General features: G+C 39.0%; 1 pseudogene; it reads right to left on the reverse strand.

Moving 5' to 3' along the window:
- Positions 1–14,194: 14,194 nt before the first annotated feature.
- Positions 14,195–15,155, reverse strand: LOC128590358 (S-adenosylmethionine decarboxylase proenzyme-like; annotated as a pseudogene).
- Positions 15,156–22,033: the final 6,878 nt, after the last annotated feature.

Raw genomic sequence — 22,033 nt, forward strand, 5'->3', positions numbered from 1 at the left:
AAAAGAAAAGACACCACTTTCATTTCTGGGATGTCACAAGAGAAGGCAGCAGACAGAGATGGAAGAGGCCCACGACGTGACTGATACGTTTCTCACATAGTATGTCCTCTCTAGGCTTTGGCCCAGAGGGTGGCTATGTCAAGGAAGGGGCTCTTGCTTTGATTCCTATTTAAAGGTTAAGAAGGAGATTGCCTCTGGGTGTGGTGGCACCAACCTGAGCACAGCTGCCTCATAATAAATTTCAAGGCACCACATCATAGATAGGCAGAGGGGGAACTCTGAGTTTAACTTGACTGAGCCAAGGCCATGGACTAGATGGCACATGTGATTAGAATGCAGGGGAAGTTGCAGCAGCAGCAGTGACTAGTCAGAGGCCTAATTAGCCAGGGAGTGACACCAGGCCCAGGACAAGCTGAGAGACCAAACTGCTCAGTAGCCACAGGCTTCACCTGCCACCAGCTGAATACCTGGTGCAGATCCCAGATGGTCACTCGCCAGGAAAGGGTAGCACACCCATGGATGCCACATGGACATCTGAATCCAGCAACCTTGCTGCTGCCATGCGATCTCCTTAGCCACCACTGCCATCTTTCCTCCCAGACACTAGCCTGGGAATGGGAACAAAATCTGGGGTAGTAAGCCCTGTAAATTAAAAAAAGTTGAGAGATAATCTAAAGTGACTTTTTAAACTATTATATCAGACTAAGTTTATAAGGTTGACCTTTTTTCTTAGCTTAAAAAATATGTTTTTGTTACCAAGCAGGAATTATCAAATCAAAGAAAAAAATACCTACAAAAATTTTAATAAAAAGAAAAAACTTTACAACAGAAACACAAATTTATTCACACCACGTTCATATCTTTGTACCAGTACCTGAAACATTTAACTTTTTTTAAATAAATAACTAAATGAAACACACAAAAATAATACATTAAAACGATTTGAGGATTGAGAAGTACTACTATAAAGAAGTACTACAAGGTAGTCATAAGTGTCAGGGGCAGTAGCTCATAGCTATAATCCCAGCACTTCTAGGGGCTGAAGTGGAAGGAGAGCTTAAGGCTAGGACTTCATGACCAGCCTGGGAAAGATAGTGAGACTTCATTTCTACCGAAAAGATGTTAAAAAGTAGCCAGACATTGTGGCACACCTGTAGTTGTAGCTACTCAGGAGGCTGAGGTGGGAGGATTGATTGAACTGAAGGTTATAGTGAGTCATGACCATGCCACTGCACTTCATGTCACACAGTCTAGGCAACACAGCTATTCTCTTAAAAAAATAAAGAAAAGCGAAAAAACAAGGCAATTGTGGACAGAATCTCTAATATAGTCAGATGCTATTTATCCATCTCCTATCTCAGTGCCTTTGTCTTTTTCTTAGCGTGATCTTTCCCCATGTGCCTGCTGGGGTAGATATTCACATCTCTGTATTTAAAAATCATCTTCTCAGGGAAGCTGTTTCCCTCCACTCTCTAATATTCCAAATCCATGAGACGTTTTTTTTTGTGTGTGAGAGACTTTTTTATCTCCATATTTTTCTTTTTTCTTTGTACTTGTCATTATCTGACATAATTTCCATTTTGCTTATTTATTTTGTGTTTTAGTCAGAATAAGAAACACTAGCAATTCTAACAACTCCCAAATATGAGTGGTTTAACATGAGAGGCGTTTATTTCTTATTCATGTCACAAATCTAGGGGGCAAGTGGAGCTATTCTCTTAGGTGGCTCTTCTCCGAATGTTGCTCAGTAAGCTGTCTTTCTTCTGTGTTGCAATACTAACAACTTTTACCATGTGGCCTTTATGGATGGTCTCCTGGAAAGGGAAAGAAAAGACAGGGAAGGTGCATCTATAATTAACTATCTCAGCTCAGAAGTGACTCACATTAGTTCTGTTCCTATTTCATTGGATAGAACTAGTCACATGGCCATTTAACCACAAAGAAGACTGGGAAATATTATACATAGGAATATATAGTTATTGATGAAATTACCTTCTGGTCACCAAATATCCATTGTGACAGACTAATGAACTAAGTGTCAGACAGTGGGCCAAGTACCTCAGTGTGGGTGAGACCTGTGACTTGCTTCCACCTAATAGAATAACGGCAAGTGTTATATGATAAATTGACATATATATCAAATATGGTGATATGAATATGATATGATGTCACTTTCTTGATTAGGTTATAGTGGAGAAGACTCTATAATGGCGAGATAGGTTCTCCTGCTGGCCTAGAGGAAATAAGCTGCCATTAGTTTTAGAGTCACAAGAAAATTAATTATGCCAACAACATAAATGAGTTAATTTTGCCCTAGTCAAACCTTCAGATGAGAATGCAGCCCTGCAGACACCTTGATTGCAGCCTTGTAAGACTCAGAGCAGAGGTCCCCAGTAAGCTGTGCCTTGAATTTTGACCCACAGAAGCTGTGAGATAATACTGTATATTGTTTTAGGCCACTATGTTTGTAATAATTTGTTGTGTGATAATAAAAAAAATAGGAACAGACTCCGGTATTTAAAAAAAATGCTAATTTTCTTCCCAAGTAAGACAATCCAGCCAATCCTTTAGTTATAAAGATATTTGGTTGATATTAAAGACCAATCTTTAAGTCTAGATGTGACACTTTATGGTATAGCAGCCTATAAGTACCAAAGGACAAAATATTTATCTCCCTGAAGTCCAATGTAGTGTATAATGATGGGTATATGCAGTAGATATTTACATTTGGAGAGGAAAAAAAGAATAAAAGTTATAGGACATACACAATAGTCTTTTGTCTAGAGTAATTCTGAAATCCTATAAGCAGGCACTATGCTGCATCCTTCAGAAGTTTCATGATTAAACTGTAGTTCTTCCCTCAGGGAGGAGCTTCCTTGTCGCCTGTTCCCTTAGTTCCCATCATCCCCTTTACTTGTTAGGGTCTTTTGTTCTCATTATCCTCCCTGGCCACGTATGAAATGAGTAACAATATTGGTATCTCCTTGTGGAGTGTCTTGGTTCATTTTGTGCTGCTATACAGAATACCATAAGCTGGGTAATTATAAAAAAAAATTATTTCTCATAGTTCTGGAAGGTGGAAAGTTCGAGCTCAAGGTCAAGTTCAAGGGGCCAGCATATTTTGAGGGTCTTCTTGCTGCGCCATCCTTTGGCAGAAGTCAGGTAAGAGAGCACAAGGGGGTTGGCGAGGAGAAAGAGAGAGAGAGTGTGCATGAGCGATCGCGCTCATCCTTTTCATCAAGAACTCACTTTTGCGGATGGTACCTGTGGCTCAAGGAGTAGGGCGCCAGTCCCATATGCCGGAGGTGGTGGGTTCAAACCCAGCCCCTGCCAAAAGAAAAGAAAAAGAACTCACTTTTGTGATAACAAACCCACTCTTGCTATAGCAGCATTAATCCATTCATAAAGGCAAAATCCTCACGACCTACTCACCTCTTAAAATTTCCACCTCTGGATACTGTTGCTCTATGGATTAAGTTTCCAACACACAAACTTTGAGAGACATATTTAAACCATAGCAGGGTGTGTACAGCATTCAAAACCTGTTTCTTGCACATGATAAATTGTTCTAAGACTTGAATTGACAAAGAATTTTTTATTGGTTTATTCGGTAACAACAAATCCTCCTAAAATAAACAGGTTTCTGGTTTGTTTGCTTCCAGTTATGGAAGCATGTGCCAATGGCATGGTTACATGTGCCAATAATTACACCCAAAATTCTTTTTCCTATTATAGTTTTAAACTTTTCAACTTAAAGGTAAGCCCTAAAGCTACCTCACATCCTCAAATTGGACCTTTTTCCTGACTCAGTTTTACTCAGTTTTTGTCTTTGAAAGCCTTTATGAATCCCACCTTCCACTGTTTGAGATCTAAAAGCAGTTAACCCTTCTACCTCTGGAAAGACCAAAATTCCTAGACTTCCTATATTCTCTTTTTCTATATTTCCTTTCTTGTTTGAAAATTTCTCTTATATTTGAAAACTGGCCACCTCTTTCCCGAACTTATCTCTTCCTTGTAAAACCTTCCAATTGAATTTCCATCACTGACTAATTGGTTCTTCCAACCATTTGTCTCAGAGCTGCTGACTCATTAGGCACAAGGTAAGCTTTAAGTTATCACAGCAAAATTTTACTAATTGTTTTACCACTGCATATTATTATCACCATCTTTCTAGCTTCTAATATTAGTTTCCTTGCTGCTTGCTACTGAATTCCTAAACAATTGCCACATATTTTAAACTTTATAGCAATATCCTACTTCAAGGAACCAATTTCCACTGTAGTCAGGATCATTAATACTGGCTGCTATAACAAATAACAACCACATCTAAGTAGATTAACACTTCATTTCTTGCTCACATCATGGTCTTGTGTCAGTTAGTCAGCTCTCCTTCAAATTATGGCCCAGAGATCCAGGCTCCTTCCGTCTTACGGTTATACCTTTGTAAGACGTGGCCTCTGTGGTTTCTAGTGAAAGTGAAGAGAATGAGAGAAATCACACTAGATTCTAAACCTCCACAGCCAGAAGTGACACACATCACTGCTGCTAAAACTCTATTTCTGGAAGTAGTCATGTGGTTATCCTAAACACAGGGGAGGATGGAAAATGTAGAAGGGCATATGAGCATATGGATATTGTAAACACCAATACTGCCACATCTTGCTTATTATTTGACTTCCTCTTCCCCAGCTCACTGGTACATAAGCTTCTTAAGGGTTGGGATTTTTGTCTGTTTTTTTTCACAATTGCATCCTCAGTACAGGCAGTCCCCAGGTTACAAACAACCCGACTCAAAAAGCATTCCACACTTGCAAACAGACTCCCAGGGTTCCCCCATAAGGTTAAATTAATACTTTGGGAACTAGTGTCTTCTGTGCATGTAGCCAAACCCACCTGGTCTAAGCGGTTTGTTGGTGCAGCACCTTTACACCAGCAGCTGGTCTCATTGTTTATGGGGTCACTTATGCATAGTGTAGCTTTAGTCTTAACTTTTTAATTCTGTTTTTTGAGTCTATGTTTACACTTACGACCATGCCTCCAAAGCAAAAGCCAACTGCAACTCCAGGAGAGCCTGGAACAAAGAGAAAATTGATTACAATGGTAATTAAAAGTAGAAATAAGTGTTTGGAGAAAGGCTGTTTACCATCATTCACTGAGAAAGCATTAGATTTCAGTTGTTTAACTATCAGAACAATTATAAAGGATAAAGTAAAAATAATGGAAGATATGAAAAGCAGTGCTCTAATGAAAGCATCAATTATTACTAAGTAGCATAGCGGATTAACATTCCTATTAGTCTAGGGTTGATGCAATATTAGATGAGTATTAACCTTTAATAGTCTTTTCATAAATTTCATCTATCTCCTATTTTAACTTTTTGTATGAGTTTATTTTTATGTTCTGTTTGAATTAAAAGAAATAGCATAATCATTTTTGTAACATAGTATGAGATAGTCATTAATAAATAATGAGATATCATTATTTATTATTATTATTACAGTACGACATAAGCCATTATGGTGGTATTATTATTATTGCCATATATGTGTTATTAATCAGGGATCTGAGTTATGAACAAATCCAACCTAAAGACATTCTCAGGAATATATCTCATCCACGGGGACCACCTGTACTTAGAGTGGTGCCTGGTTCATAGTATGTGGTTTTTAAACATTTACTTAAATGATATCAGAAAGGGAGAATCCAGAAATCTTACCATTAATAAGTGAGAAATTATAAGACAATAAGACAAGATTTTGAGTAATCATAATAGATACCACAGAATTTATACACCAAAGCTCATGTACATGATATCCACTGAACCTCTGTCCTCCCACAAGCCATTTTACTCAAAGTTCTAATGAGAATATTTATCTAGCCTATCAATTCCATAGCAGACCATAAGCAAGAGCTTAGAATGAAAGGAGAGTGTTTAACCAATTAAAGAAAAGATGATAGGTGATAGCTAGGAAAAAATGGGAGGTTCTAAAGAATAAGTTTCCCAAATAAAAAAAAAATTGAGTAACGTGAGACAATTTAGTGTAGGAGCAAAACCACTTCTACCTACAAGCTCCTAAGGGTATCACTGAATTTATTAATACATAGTATGGCAAATAAATCATAGACACTATGAATATAATGAGTCAATTGTGTTAACTATATTTTCTTTAGAAAGGTGGAAAAGTTGTAACACATTTAAGAATATATTTGGGAGGCTGGGTGTGGTGGCTCATTCCTGTAATCCTAGTACTCTGGGAGGTACTGAGTAGCAAAGAGACCCTGTCGCTAAAAATAGTCCCAGGTCTGGCTGGTGGGATCTGCCTATAATCGTGGTGGCTCATTCCTGTAATCCTAGCACTCTGGGAGGTACTGAGCAGCAAAGAGACCCTGTTGCTAAAAATAATCCCAGGTCTGGCTGGTGGGATCTGCCTATAATCATCCCTTTGAGGATACAGGGAGTCAGCGAGAGACTTCTGGACCCTAAGAGGAGGACTAAAACAGTGGAAAACTGGCATAGGAACTTCAAGAGCAAGAGGAAGTGAAAGGAAAATTAGGGCAAGGAAACAGATAAAAGAAATCACTCATGAGGAAGAATCAGCAGAAAACTCCAGGCATCATGAAGTCCAGAACAACCCCTCCAAGGGACCATGAGGTACCTACTGCAGAGGATTCCACCTATAAAGAAATGTTAGGAATGACAGAAAGGGAATTTAGAATACACATGATGAAAACAATGAAGGAAATGATGGAAACAATGAAGGAAACTGCTAATAAAGTGGAAAATAACCAAAACGAAATCCAAAAACAGAATCAAATAAGAGATGAACAATATGAAGAATATAGAAAGGATATAGCAGAGCTGAAGGAACTGAAGCAGTCAATTAGGGAACTTAAAGATGCAATGGAAAGTATCAGCAACAGGTTAGACCATGCAGAAGAAAGAATTTCAGAGGTAGAAAACAAAGTTCTTGAGATAACTCAGATAGCAAAAGAGGCAGAAAAGAAGAGAGAGAAAGCAGAATGTTCACTGTCAGAATTACGGGATCTTATGAAGCGTTCCAACTTACAACTTATAGGAATCTCAGAAGGGGAAGAAGAATGCCCCAGAGCAATGGAAGCCATACTAGAGAATATTATAAAAGAAAATTTCCCAAATATCACCAAAGATTCTGACACACTGCTTTCAGAGGGATATCGGACTCCAGGTCGCCTCAACTCTAACTGAGCTTCTCCAAGACACATTATGATGAACCTGTCCAAAGTCAAGACAAAATAAAAGATTCTGCAAGCTGCCAGAAGTAAGCGGCAGTTGACCTACAGGGGCAAATCCATCAGAGTGACCGCAGACTTCTCTAATGAAACTTTCTAAGCAAGAAGACAATGGTCATCTACCTTTAATCTACTTAAACAGAACAATTTCCAGCCCAGAATTCTGTACCCTGTTAAGCTAAGCTTCAAAATTGACGGAGAAATCAAATCATTTACGGATATACAAACATTGAAGAAATTCACCACAACAAGACCAGCTCTACAGGAACTACTCCAACCTGTTCTACACTCTGACCATCACAATGGATCAGCAGCAAAGTAAAAACTTAGAAATTAAAGTACAGAACCTAACCTCCACACTGATGCAAAAGATAAAACTAAGCAATGGACTCTCACAAAATATGATGAATAGAACACTACCACACTTATCAATAATCTCAATAAATGTTAATGGCTTGAATTCCCCACTGAAGAGACATAGATTGGCTGACTGGATTAAAAAAAAACAAGCCATCGGGCGGCGCCTGTGGCTCAGTGAGTAGGGCACCGGTCCCATATGCTCAGGGTAGTGGGTTCAAACCCAGCCCCGGCCAAACTTCCGCAACAACAAAAAAATAGCCAGGCATTGTGGTGGGCACCTGTAGTCCCAGCTACTCGGGAGGCTGAAGCAAGAGAATTGCATAAGCCTAAGAAGAGTTAGAGGTTGCTGTGAGCCGTGTGATGCCACGGCTCTCTACTGAGGGCGGTACAGTGAGACTCTGTCTCTACAAAAAAAAAAAAAACACAAGCCATCCATTTGCTGTCTGCAAGAAACACACCTGGCTTCAAAAGACAAATTAAAACTCAAGTTAAGGGTTGGAAGACAATTTTTCAGGCATGTGGAATTCAGAAGAAAAGAGGAGTTGCAATCTTATTTTCAGATACATGTGGATTTAAAGCAACTAAAGGCAAAAAAGACAAAGATGGTCACTTTATATTGGTCAAGGGAAAAATACAACAAGAAGACATTTCAATTCTAAATATTTATGCACCCAATTTAAATGCTCCCAGATTCTTGAAACAGACCTTACTCAGTCTGAGCAATATGATATCCGATAATACCATCATAACAGGGGACTTTAACACTCCTCTTACAGAGCTGGACAGATCCTCTAAACAGAAATTAAAGATATAAGAGATTTAAATGAGACCCTAGAACAACTGTGCTTGATAGACACATATAGAACACTCCATCCCAATGATAAAGAATACACATTCTTCTCATCACCCCATGGAACATTCTCCAAAATTGATCACATCCTGGGACACAAAACAAATATGAACAGAATCAAAACAATTGAAATTTTACCTTGTATCTTCTTAGACCATAAGGCGCTAAGGGTGGAACTCAACTCTAACAAAAATGTTCAACCCCACACAAAGACATGGAAATTAAACACTCTTCTATTGAATAACAGATGGGTGCAGGAAGAAATAAAACAGGAAATTATTAACTTCCTTGAGGATAACAACAATGAAGACACAAGCTACCAAAACCTGTGGGATACTGCAAAAGTAGTTTTGAGAGGAAAATTTATCGCTTTAGATGCCTATATTCGAAAAACAGAAAGAGGGCGCATCAACAATCTCACTCTTATGGAGTTGGAAAAAGAAGAACAATCTAAGCCTAATGTCAGTAGAAGAAAAGAAATAGAAAAGTAAAATCTCTAGTAACCTCAATTAGAAATGATAAAGGGGAAAAAACAACTGATCCCACAGAGATACAAGAGATCATCTCTGAATACTACCAGAAACTCTATGCCCAGAAATTTGACAATGTGAAGGAAATGGATCAATATTTGGAATCACACCCTCTCCCTGGACTCAGCCAGGAAGAAATAGAGCTCCTGAACAGACCAATTTCAAGCACTGAGATTAAAGAAACAATAAAAAACCTTTCAACCAAAAAATGCCCTGGTCCAGATGGCTTCACTCCAGAATTCTATCAAACCTTCAAGGAAGAGTTTATTCCTGTACTGCAGAAATTATTCCAAAAAATTGAGGAAGAAGGAATCTTCCCCAACACTTTCTATGAAGCAAACATCACCCCGATACCAAAACCAGGAAAAGACCCAACCAAAAAGGAGAATTTCAGACCAATCTCACTCATGAATATAGATGCAAAAATTCTCAACAAAATCCTAGCCAATAGATTACAGCTTATCATCAAAAAAGTCATACATCATGATCAAGTACGTTTCATCCCAGGGATGGAAGGCTGGTTCAACATAACCAAGTCCATAAACGTTATCCACCATATTAACAGAGGCAAAAATAAAGATCACATGATCCTCTCAATAGATGCAGAAAAAGCATTTGATAAAATCCAGCATCCTTTTCTAATTAGAACACTGAAGAGTATAGGCATAGGTGGCACATTTCTAAAACTGATTGAAGCTATCTATGACAAACCCACAGCCAATATTTTACTGAATGGAGTAAAACTGAAAACTTTTCCTCTTAAAACTGGAACCAGACAAGGTTGTCCTCTGTCACCTTTTCTATTCAACATAGTGCTGGAAGTTCTAGCCAATACAATTAGGCAAGACAAGGAAATAAAGGTAATCCAAATGGGAGCAGAGGAAGTCAAACTCTTCCTTTTTGCTCATGACATGATCTTATACTTAGAGAATCCCAAAGACTCAACCACAAGACTCCTAGAAGTCATCAAAAAATACAGCAATGTCTCAGGATATAAAATCAATGTCCACAAGTCAGTAGCCTTTGCATACGCCAATAACATTGAAGATGAGAAGCCAATTAAGGACACAACTCCCTTCATCATAGTTTCAAAGAAAATGAAATACCTAGGAATATACCTAACAAAGGAGGTGAAGGACCTCTGTAAAGAAAATTATGAAATCCTCAGAAAGGAAATAGCAGAGGATTTTAACAAATGGAAGAACACACCATGCTCATGGATGGGCAGAATCAACATTGTTAAAATGTCTATACTTCCCAAAGCAATCTACCTATTCAATGCCATTCTTATCAAAATACCAACACCGTACTTTCAAGATTTGGAAAAAATGATTCTGCGTTTTGTATGGAACCAGAAAAAAACCCGTATAGCTAAGGCAGTTCTTAGTAATAAAAATAAAGCTGGGGGAATCAGCATACAAGACTTTAGTCTGTACTACAAAGCCGTAATCGTCAAGACAGCATGGTACTGGCACAAAAATAAAGACATAGACACTTGGAATCGAATAGAAAACCAAGAAATGAAACTAACATCTTACAACCACCTAATCTTCGATAAACCAAACAAGAACATACCTTGGGGGAAAGACTCCCTATTCAATAAATGGTGTTGGGAGAACTGGATATCCACATGTAAAGGACTGAAACTGGATCCACACCTTTCCCCACTCGCAAAAATTGATTCAAGATGGATAAAGGGCTTAAATTTAAGGCATGAAACAATAAAAATCCTCAAAGAAAGCATAGGAAAAACACTGGAAGATATTGGCCTGGGGAAAGACTTCATGAAGAAGACTGCCATGGCAATTGCAACAACAACAAAAATAAACAAATGGGACTTCATTAAACTGAAAAGCTTCTGTACACCTAAGGAGACAACAACCAAAGCAAAGAGACAACCTACACAATGGGAAAGGATATTTGCATATTTTCAATCAGACAAAAGCTTGATAACTAGGATCTATAGAGAACTCAAATTAATCCAACATGAAAAAAGCCAACACTCCCATATATCAATGGGCAAGAGACATGAATAGAACCTTCTCTAAAGAAGACAGACGAGTGGCTAACAAACATGAAAAAATGTTCATCATCCCTATATATTAGAGAAATGCAAATCAAAACCACCCTGAGATACCATCTAACCCCAATGAGAATGGCCCACATCACAAAATCTCAAAACTACAGATGCTGGCGTGGATGTGGAGAGAAGGGAACACTTCTACACTGCTGGTGGGACTCCAAACCAGTACAACGTTTCTGGAAGGAAGTAGGGAGAAACCTCAAAGCACTCAAGCTAGACCTCCCATTTGATCCTGCAATCCCATTACTGGGCATCTATCTACCCAGAAGGAAAAGAAATCCTTTTATCATAAGGACACTTGTACTAGACTGTTTATCGCAGCTCAATTTACAATCGCCAAAACGTGGAAACAGCCTAAATGCCCACCAACCCAGGAATGGATTAACAAGCTGTGGTATATGTATACCATGGAATACTATTCAGCCATTAAAAAAAATGGAGACTTTACATCCTTCGTATTAACCTGGAGGGACGTGGAAGACATTATTCTTAGTAAAGTATCAGAAGAATGGAGAAGCATGAATCCTATGTACTCAATTTTGATATGAGGACAATTAATGACAATTAAGGTCATGGGGCGGGGAGGAAAAGCAGAGAGCGGGAAAGAGGGAGAGGGGTGGGGCCTTGGTGTGTGCCACACCTTCTGGGGCAAGACATGATTGCAAGAGAGACTTTACCTAACAAATGCAATCAGTGTAACCCCGTTTATTGTACCCTAAATGAATCCCCAACAATAAAAATTAAATTAAATTAAAAAAAAAAATAGTCCCAGGTTGTGGCGGCACCTGTAGTCCAGCTACTCAGGAGGCCGAGGCAAAAGAATCTCTTGAGCCCAAGAGTCTGAGATTGCTGTGAGCTATGACGCCATAGCACTCTCCTGAGGTTGATAGAGTGAGACAGTCTCAAAATCAACAAGAACAACAACAAAAAGGCAGCACCTGTAGCTCAGTGAGTAAGGCGTAGGGGCCACATACATCAAGGCTGGTGGGTTCCAACCTGGCCAGCCCGCTAAACAACAATGACAACTGCAACGACAACGACAACAACAACAAAATAACAGGGTGTTGTGTCAGGCACCTGCAGTCCCAGCTACTTGGGAGGCTGAGGCAAGAGAATCATTTAAGCCCAAGAGTTGGAGGTTGCTATAAGCTGTGATGCCATGGCACTCCACCAAGGGTGACAAAGTGAGACTCTGTCTCAAAAAAATAAATAAATAAATAAAAAGAAAATCTTAAAAAAAAAAGAAAAGAAAAGAAAGAAAGAAAGAATATATTTGGGGATTCAAAGGGATGTCTTTCAGTCATGTCCCCAGTTCCCTAGTTGGAACTGTTTTCATTCCCTCAGTATGGGTAATAGATGAAAGGCATGTCTGCAGGCTGTATTGTGTTTAAATTAGTCATTTCTTCAATTGGGAGCTCCCACTCTCTGAATGTTACACTGATTAGGCCACGTTCAGAGTATCAGGTTCAATCAGGGACAGAGTCTGGTTTTGTGGGGACTGAAGATTAATTGTATAATGAAATACCAATTATTTAAGAAAAAATACACATCATAAATATAAAAGGCAGTATAAAGAAGAATATTTAGAATAAAAAGCACAGCAAATTATACATTAAAAAGATTCATAAGTACTAGACCTCACCAAATACAGGAAAATATCATAATTTTAAAAATTAATCAACTGCCTGATATACCTTTGTGAACTTTTTTCTTATATCATTTGGCTTTATACTCTTTGATGTCTTCTGCATGTGACAATGATTTGCCACATTATGTTTCTTTAGAGTTAAAAGCTATTTCAGTCTTTCTACTAGGAAAGTCAAACAAAATTTGTTTTTATTACTGATGGTTTAGAAGAGTTTCTTTTCAGGTCACAATGCATTACTGGGAAAGTCATATATATTTTTAGGATTGTTGTTAAAGGTTTGTTACAATGGGCAGTGACGTCTCCACTTACATTATTCCGCTTAACTAACTCAACTTTCCCTTAGCCAGATCCTCAAAATGCCATCAACTATTCTAATTCTTCCAGATATGTTTTGAGACAGTATTATGATCCATTATTTCACTTCCAAGAAACACAGTTGACAGTGTCCTTTCTGAATCACTCATGGAAGTCTCAACTGGCTTGACTTCTTGGTGTTATTAGAAGGGCTTCATTTGTTTCCATCTGTGCAGATTTTGTTTCTTGATTTTTGTGTATTTCGAAACTTTCAGAATGACCCATGTAAAAGGAGAATCACGGCAAAGAACAAGTTGGAGCAGTCTCGTCTTAGTTCAGGCTGCAGTAACAAAGCATCACAGACTGGGTGGCTTATCAATGACAGAAATTTGTTTTTCACAGATCTGGAGGCTGGAAGTCCAAGATCAGAGTTCCAGTATGGTTGTGTTCTGGTGAGGGCCCTCTTCCATTCTCAGACTGCCATCTTTTCTTTGTATTCTCATATGGCAAAAAGAAGGTGAGAATGCTTGCTGGGATTTCTTTTATATAAGCACTCATCCCATTTATGAGGCTCTACTCTCATGAGAGAATTTTTTTTTTGATGAGGACCCAACTTGTGGAAGAAAAACTTTAATAACTGCTATTGCAAAGAACACCTATATGAAGTAGAAATTGTCCCAGTAACATTAGTAAAGAGTAAGTTCCAGAAAGTGATGGTAACTGGATATAAAATTCTGGCAGCAATTTCAAAGAACAGTCCCAGATGGTTAGGCTGAGGCCAACACCTAATGAAGATGAAAGCCTTGTCTGTGGGGAATTTTGGAGGATACCTGGAAAAATATTACAGTGTGCCTAAACCAAATTGAATTGTTTTCACAAGTGTTGTAAAGTTGCATACAGTAAAAGGTTTTTTCTACATGCACTTCAAGTTCACAGCAAGAGTGGCATAGAATACCTAAACACAGAAGACAGCATTCATGCAAGATACCTAACTCTTTGATGTAATAACGCACACAATTCAAAATGATTACACTATCGTTACATCTAGGGCTTTCTGCCACTACAAAGTGGTGGTTATGGAAAGCATGGCCCCCAGTATTAACATCTAGAAAGCAGCCACCACCTTCTACATGTGTTCTCTTTTTCTTCATTTTTCTTAATCAACTCTGCTGTTGTTGCTGCTGCTTAGCAAAACTGGTAAAAACAAAATTGGAATCATTGAACATAGCACTCTGACAATCAAGATGTTTAAAGCCTTCAATCTTCCGGGGCAAAGAAAGCACTGTGGGACTTTTAGAACTCCGATTAACAAACAAGGTGGTCACACATTTCCCTGGCTTGAAGACTTCCACAACTTTCCTGATCAGGTCAGCATAGGAGGTCTGCCTGAAGTTTGTTTCAAAGCTAACATAAGAAAATTCTGGTTCAGTAAGTTCCATCCGATTCCATTTCATCCGTTGAACACCCACAAGGATTGAGCAATGTGGCATCAATGACAGAACCTGGTATCAGGTCATGAATTCCACTCTCACAAGTGACATCCTTTGCAGTAACACCATCTTTCATGTAGAACTTGGTCCATAACTGCTGGGTCAAGCTCATTCATCATGTCCAGGGTTTGATCTGGCTGACTGATTACTTGACTCTCCGGGAAATCCAGAGTATATAAGTACCAACAGTCAGAATTATATGTGCCATACAATATGCTGCTCCCTTTGGGAAAATTGTATTTAGAAATTCTATTTCTTCCTAGAAATTCCGGTGTGGGTACTATCAGTGAGAAGGCTTCATGAAATTCTCAGAAGAATAAAAGAAGCTTTGAATCGAGTCAAACCCACTGTAATCCCTAGCAAGCTTCAAAAGGGGAACCACTGCTTTCAGCAAGAGGGTGGTACGTCTCTTGGAGACAAACATGCTACTCTCACTGAGTATATCAGCTTCCTGCTTGTCAGTTTTTGTCACACTTATGATTGAACATTGCACATCCTTCAAAAGCATGTCCCACTCAGATCTTGGGACAGTGTGCAGATCCCCAGATCCTTGGTTTGCATCAGGTTGCTGTTGGGAGAACCAAACTTCCAGCAGCTTCTCCATCCCTTCGAAAAAATGTGCAACTTCCATCACCGTGAGACTAGCGAACAACCAACAACCACAGAAAAATCAACTAAATTAAACCTCTTCTCCCGCTGCTGCTGTCGCCGTTGCGGATTGTTCCAGCTGTGTTACTAAAGTTCAGGTTCTTTTTTTGCTATAATTTTATATTAACTTTTTTTAAATTTCTTTTTTCTTTTTTTTAATTAATATTAAATCATACCTGTGTACGTTAATGCGATCATGGGGCACCATACACTGGTTTTATAAACAGTTTGACACATTTTCATCACACTGGTTAACATAGCCTTCCTGGCATTCTCTCAGTTATTGTGTTAAGACAATTATATTCTACATTTACTAAATTTCACATGTACCCTTGTAAGATGCACCACATGTGTAATCTCACCAATCACCCTCCCTCCGCCCATCCTCCCCTCTCCCTCTACTCCCTCTCCCCCTTCCCCATATTCTTAGGTTATAACTGGGTTATAGGTTTTATATGAAAGCCAGAAATTAGTTTCATAGTAGGGATGAGTACATTGGATACTTTTTCTTCCATTCTTGAGATACTTTACTAAGAAGAATATGTTCCAGCTCCATACATGTAAACATGAAAGAGGTAAAGTCTCCATCTTTCTTTAAGGCTGCAAATATTCCATGGTGTACATATACCACAGTTCATTAATCCATAAATGGATCAATGGGCACTTGGGCTTTTTCCATAACTTAGCAATTGTGAATTGGGCTGCAATAAACATTCTAGTACAAATATCTTTGGTATAATGTGATTTTTGGTCTTCTGGGTATATACCTAGTAGAGGAATTATAGGATTGAATGGCAGGTCTTTTTTTAGATCTCTAAGTGTTTTTCCAAAAGGAATGTATTAATTTGCAATACATCTTTCCAAAAGGAATGTATTAATTTGCATTCCCACTAGCAGTACAGAAGTGTTCCCTTTTCTCCACATCCACGCCAACATCTCTGGGCTTGGGATTTTGTGATATGGGCTAATCTTACTGGAGTTAGATGGTATCTCAAAGTAGTTTTGATTTGCATTTCTCTGATGATTAAAGATGATAACCATTTTTTCATATGTCTGTAGGCCGTGCACCTGTCTTCTTCAGAGAAGTTTCTCTTCAAGTCCTTTGCCCAGCCTGCAATGGGATCACTTGTTCTTTTCTTGCTTATACGTTTGAGTTCTCTGTGGATTCTGGTTATTAAACCTTTATCAGAGACATAATCTGCAAATATCTTCTCCCACTCTGAGGGCTGTCTCCTTGCTTTACTTACTGTGTTCTTGGCTGTGCAGAAGCTTTTTAGTTTGATCAGGTCCCAGTACTGTATTTTGAAGCTGCTTCAATTGTCCGGGGAGTCCTCCTCATAAAATATTCACCCAGACCGATTTCTTCAAGGGTTTTCTCTGCACTCTCTTCTAGTATTTTTATAGTGTCATGTCTTAAGTTACAAATCTTTAACCCAGTGAGAGTCTATCTTAGTTAATGGTGAAATGTGTGGGTCCAGTTTAAGTCTTCTATAGGTTGCCAGCCAGTTCACCCAGCACCATTTGTTAAATAGGGAATCTTTTCCCCACTGAATGTTTTTAATTGGCTTGTCAAAGATCAGATAATGGTAAGAGGCTGGATTCATCTCTTGGTTCTCTATTCTGTTCCAGACATCTACTTCTCTGTTTTTGTGCCAGTGCCATGCTGTTTTGATCACTATCGATTTATAGTGTAGACCGAGGTCTGGTAGCATAATTCCTTCTGCTTTGCTTTTATTTCTGAGTAATGTCTTGGCTATTCAAGGTTTTTTATGATTCCATATTAAAACGAAGTATTGTTTTTTCTTAAAGTATGACAGTGGGGCTTTAATAAGGATTGCATTAAAATTGTATATTGCTTTGGGTAGTATGGACATTTTAATAATGTTGATCCTTCCCAGCCATGAGCATGGTATGTTTTTCCATTTGTTAACATTTTCAGCTATTTCTTTTCTTAGAGTTTCATAGTTCTCTTTATAGAGATCTTTCACGTCTTTTGTTAGATAAACTCCCAAATATTTCATCTTCTTTGGCACTACTGTGAATGGAATAGAGTCCTTAATTGTTTTTTCAGCTAGACTATTGTTGGTATACATAAAGGCTACCAATTTATGAATGTTGATTTTGTAACCTGAGACGCTGCTGTATTCCTTGATCACTTCTCAGAGTTTTGTAGTAGAATCCCTGGTGTTTTCAGGATATACAATCATATCATATGCGAAGAGCGAAAGTTTGATCTCTTCTGACCCTATATGGATGCCCTTGATAGCCTTTTCTTCCCTAATTGCGATGGCTAAAACTTCCATCACTATGTTAAAGAGCAGTGGAGACAATGGGCAGCCTTGTCTTGTTCCTGATCTGCGTGGAAGTGTTTTCAGCTTAACTCCATACAATATGATATTGGCTGGGGTTTGCTGTAGATGAACTCTATCAGTTTAAGAAATATCCCTTCTATATTAATTTTCTTAAGTGTTCTGATCATGAAGGGATGCTGGATATTATCAAAAGATTTTTCTGCATCAGTTGAGAGAATCATATGGTCTTTGGTTTTTAATTTGTTTATGTGCTGAATTATACTTATAGATCTACGTACATTAAACCAGCCGTGAGACCCTGGGTTAAAACCGATTTGGTCATGATGTATAATTTGTTTGATGTGTTGCTGGATTCTGTTTGTTAGGATCTTGTTGAACATTTTTGCATCTATATTCATTAGTGATATTGGTCTATCATTTTCTTTTCTTATTGGGTCTTTTCCTGGTTTGGGGATCAGGGTGATGTTTGCTTCATAGAAAGTGTTGGGTAGTCTTCCTTCTTTTTATATGTTTTGGAACAGGTTGAGTAATATAGGTACTAGTTCCTCTTTAAAGGTTTGGTAGAATTCTGATGTGAAGCCTCTGGTCCCAGGCTTTCCTTTTTAGGGAGATCTCATATGGTTGATGCTATTTCAGAACTTAGCATGTTCAACATTTCCACTTGATTCTGACTAAGTCTTGGAAGGTGACGTGTTTCCAAGTATTGGTCAATTTCCTTCAGATTTTCATATTTTTGAGAATAAAGTTTCTTGTAATATTCATTAAGGATTTTTTGAATTTCTGAGGAGTCCGTTGTTATTTCATCTTTGTCATTTTTGATTGATGAAATAGGAGATTTTTCTCTTTTTCCTGGTTAGGTTAGCCAAAGGTTTATCTATTTTATTGACCTTTTCAAAAAACCAATTTTTTGATTTATTGATCTGATGTATAATTCTTTTGTTTTCAATTTCATTTAATTCTGCTCTAATTTTTGGTTATTTCTTTTCTCTACTGTGTTTGGGGTCGGAATGTTCTTCCTTTTCCAGTTGCTTGAGATGTCCCATTAAGTTGTTAATTTCCTCTCTTTCTGTTCTTTTGAGGAAGGCTTGCAGTGCTATAAATTTCCCTCTCAGGACTGCCTTTGCGGTATCCCAGAGGTTCTGATAATTCGTGTCTTCATTGTCATTTTGTTCCAAAAATTTAGCGATTTCCTTCTTAATCTCATCTCTGACCCAACTATTATTCAGCATAAGGTTATTTAACTTCCATGTTTTTGTATGAGTGTGCGGATTCCTGTTGTTACTGAGTTCAACTTTTATTCCATGGTGATCCGAGAGGATGCAAGGAATAATTTCTATTCCTTTAAATTTACTGAGGTTAGACTTGTGACCTAAGATGTGATCGATTTTGGAGTATGTTCCATGGGCTGATGAGAAGTATGTGTATTCAGTTTTGTTGGAATGAAATGTTCTGTAGATGTCTGCTAAATCCAAATGTTGGATGGTTAGGTTTAAATCTAAAATTTCTTTGCTCAGCTTCTTATTGGAGGATCAATCCAGCACTGCCAAAGGAGTGTTGAAATCTCTGACTATTATGGAGCTGGAGGAAATTAAGTTGCTCCTGTCTGTTAGAGTTTCTCTTATAAATTGAGGTGCATTCTAGTTGTGTGCATAAATATAATTGAAATCTCATCTTATTGAGTATTACCCTTAACAAATATGTAGTGACCATTCTTATCTTTCTTTACTTTTGTTGGTTTAAAGCCTATTGTGTCAGCAAATAGAATTGCAACACCTGCTTTTTTCTGAATACCATTTGCCTGAAATATGGACGACTATGCTTTCACCCTGAGTCTATTTTTATCTTTTAAGGTAAGATGTGACTCTTGTATGCAGCAAATATCTGGCCTGAGTTTTTGTATCCAGTCAGCTAACCTGTTCCTCTTGAGAGGATAGTTTAAGCCATTCACATTAATGGAGAATATTGATAAGTTTGGTAAAATTTTGGGTATCGAGTTTTTCAAAAGTCCAGTGGACATTTTTAATTCTTTCTCCATTGTGGAAGTTGGAGTTTGATCAAAAGTTTCTGAGTGAGTTTATTTTTGTGGTAGATGATTGGGGTGGTCATTATGGAGGATAGGTCTGAGAATATCCTGGAGAACTGGTTTGGTTATGGCAAATTTTATCAACGTATGATTGTCATTAAAGTATTTAGTTTCTCCATCATAAATGAAACTCAGTTTAGCTAGATACAGGATCCGGGGTTGAAAGTTATTTTGCTTTAGGAAATTAAAAGTCGATGACCACCCTGTTCTGGCTTGAAAGGTTTCAGCAGAGAGATCTGTAGTCATTCTAATATTCTTCCCTTTGTACGTAATAGATTTCTTGTGTCTAGCTGCTTTCAGAATTTTCTCCTTCATATTGACACTACTGAAGGTAATTATGATATGCCTGGGGGACGTCTTGTTTGGATAGAGTTGTGCTGGGATTCTGAAACTATCTGCTATCTGGATTTCAGAATCTCTTGACATATCTGGAAAATTTTCTTTCATAATTTCATGGAGAAGGGCCTCTGTGCCTTGCAAGGCCACTTCATCGCTTTCAAGGATTCCAATGTGGCGGATATTAGCCTTCTTCGAATTCTCCTAGAGCTCTCTGAGAGAATGATTCGTTTTTCCTCTCCATTTCTCTTCTTCTTTGAGTTTGGGAGCGATCAAATGCCTTGTCTTCAATGTCAGAAATCCTACCTTCTGCCTGCTCCACTCTGTTACTGAGGGATTCTACTGTATTTTTCAGATCTTTGAGGGCTGCAAATTCTTGCTTCAGTGCATCAAAATCTTTGCTGGTTTTGTCTTTAAATTCATTAAATTCTTTTTTTTTTTTTTTTCATTGTTGGGGATTAATTGAGGGTACAATAAGCCAGGTTACACTGATTTCAATTGTTAGGTAAAGTCCCTCTAAATTCATTAAATTCTTGAGACAATTTTTGAATTTTTCCTCATATTTCTGACTTTGGAATTGCTCTTCAGATTTCTAATTCCAGATTTTCCTCTATTCAGTTAATTTTCTTTGCAATCGTTTTCAGACATCTCAGCCAGCTGTTTATGAATGGTATTTTCAGTTACATCTGCCATATGTTTCCTTGGGGGGGTTGATCTTTTCTGGTTATTCATGTTACCAGATTTTTTCCACTGATTGTGCCCCATGATTACTTTACACCATTTGATTTTTCCCCTGGAGCCTTGTCGCAGACCCATGCAGTGCTACAGCCTGAGATGTTGGGGACCTATTTGATGTGGTGGGGCTAAGTGGTTCTGTCTTGTTTTCAGCTGGTCTCTGTTCACCCGTAGTGAAACAGTTACTCTGGGTTGAAGTATTAGCTGTGGAGAAATAGCAGCAATTTAGTCACCTGCCCCCCTGGGCAGCAATTGGAAAAGGAAAATCTAACCTTCCTACAACCACACACCCAGGGCTCCACTTGAATAGTCCTCAGGTGATTGGTTCAGTTCAAAAGGTCCAAATCAATTGTCTCAGTCAGCACCTGTCTCAGGTGGGCAAGTTTAAAAGGTCTCTGGCAACTGGAACACAGGGTTCTGGTGACAACTCAAATGTGACTTGCTCTGGTGCTCCGTGACGTCTGGAGGACCCACCCAGCAAATAGAGTAGTCTGGGAAGGTTGATGCCTCCTTCCCCACCTTGCAGCTCTGTCACACCCAGTCACTGCTAGCCCCACAGGGCTGTGACCTATTCAGTTGTCTCCAGTGAGCAGATACTCCAGAGGTTTGTACCTGCCTAAATCACAAGGAAGTCTGTGTCTGCTCAGCCAGGCCACTGTTCTCTTCCTCTATCCAGCAGGGGGTGGTAAGGCCTGTCAACCTCAGGCACTTGATGGAGGCTGGGAGGTGTTCACTCAGTTCCAGCTCCGCCCGTGATTGATGTTACTGGCAGAACAGAACAACCTTGTGGGAGTTTGTTTCTGTCCCAGCTAAATTCCTCTGCAGAAGAGGGGCTGGTTTAAGTTCCCAGAACCTGTGTCAGGCCCTGTCTTTACTCCTGCAGGTTTGTATTCGCAGCACAGTTAGCTGTCAGCTCTAGGCTCCTGTCCTCCTTTGTCTATAGGCTGATGATCCCCTGAGGGCCAGGTGCACCTTAGGCTCAGTAGAGCGGTTCTCTGGGTCAGCCCCACCCTGGGAGTTTCCCAGCTCTGCGCATGCGTTTTCTAGTCCCTGCATTCCACTCAGGCCAGTACTGCCTCTGGCAAACCTTTTACTCATGGGGACTGTGTTTCAGTCCCAGATCTGTTCCACAGTGGTTGTCATCTGAGAAGATGCCCAGACTCCTCTGGTTGCCCAGGGAGACAGGGGGAGTGACTTCAGGATATCCAGGGTTGGGCCCTGTTGTTGCTAAAGATGGCTGCTGCTCTGCGCCTCAGGGCACTGCCACTCCGGCATGATTCCCTCTCAGCCAACTTTCATCTCCTCACTCCCATGTCGCAGAATCAGCACTGACCAACTGCAGTCCAGGTCCTGTCCACACCCCTTGAGAAATCACCCAAAAAGCTGGACTCCTGG

This window comes from Nycticebus coucang, chromosome 7 (assembly GCF_027406575.1).
Source record: "Nycticebus coucang isolate mNycCou1 chromosome 7, mNycCou1.pri, whole genome shotgun sequence".
NCBI lineage: Eukaryota > Metazoa > Chordata > Mammalia > Primates > Lorisidae > Nycticebus > Nycticebus coucang.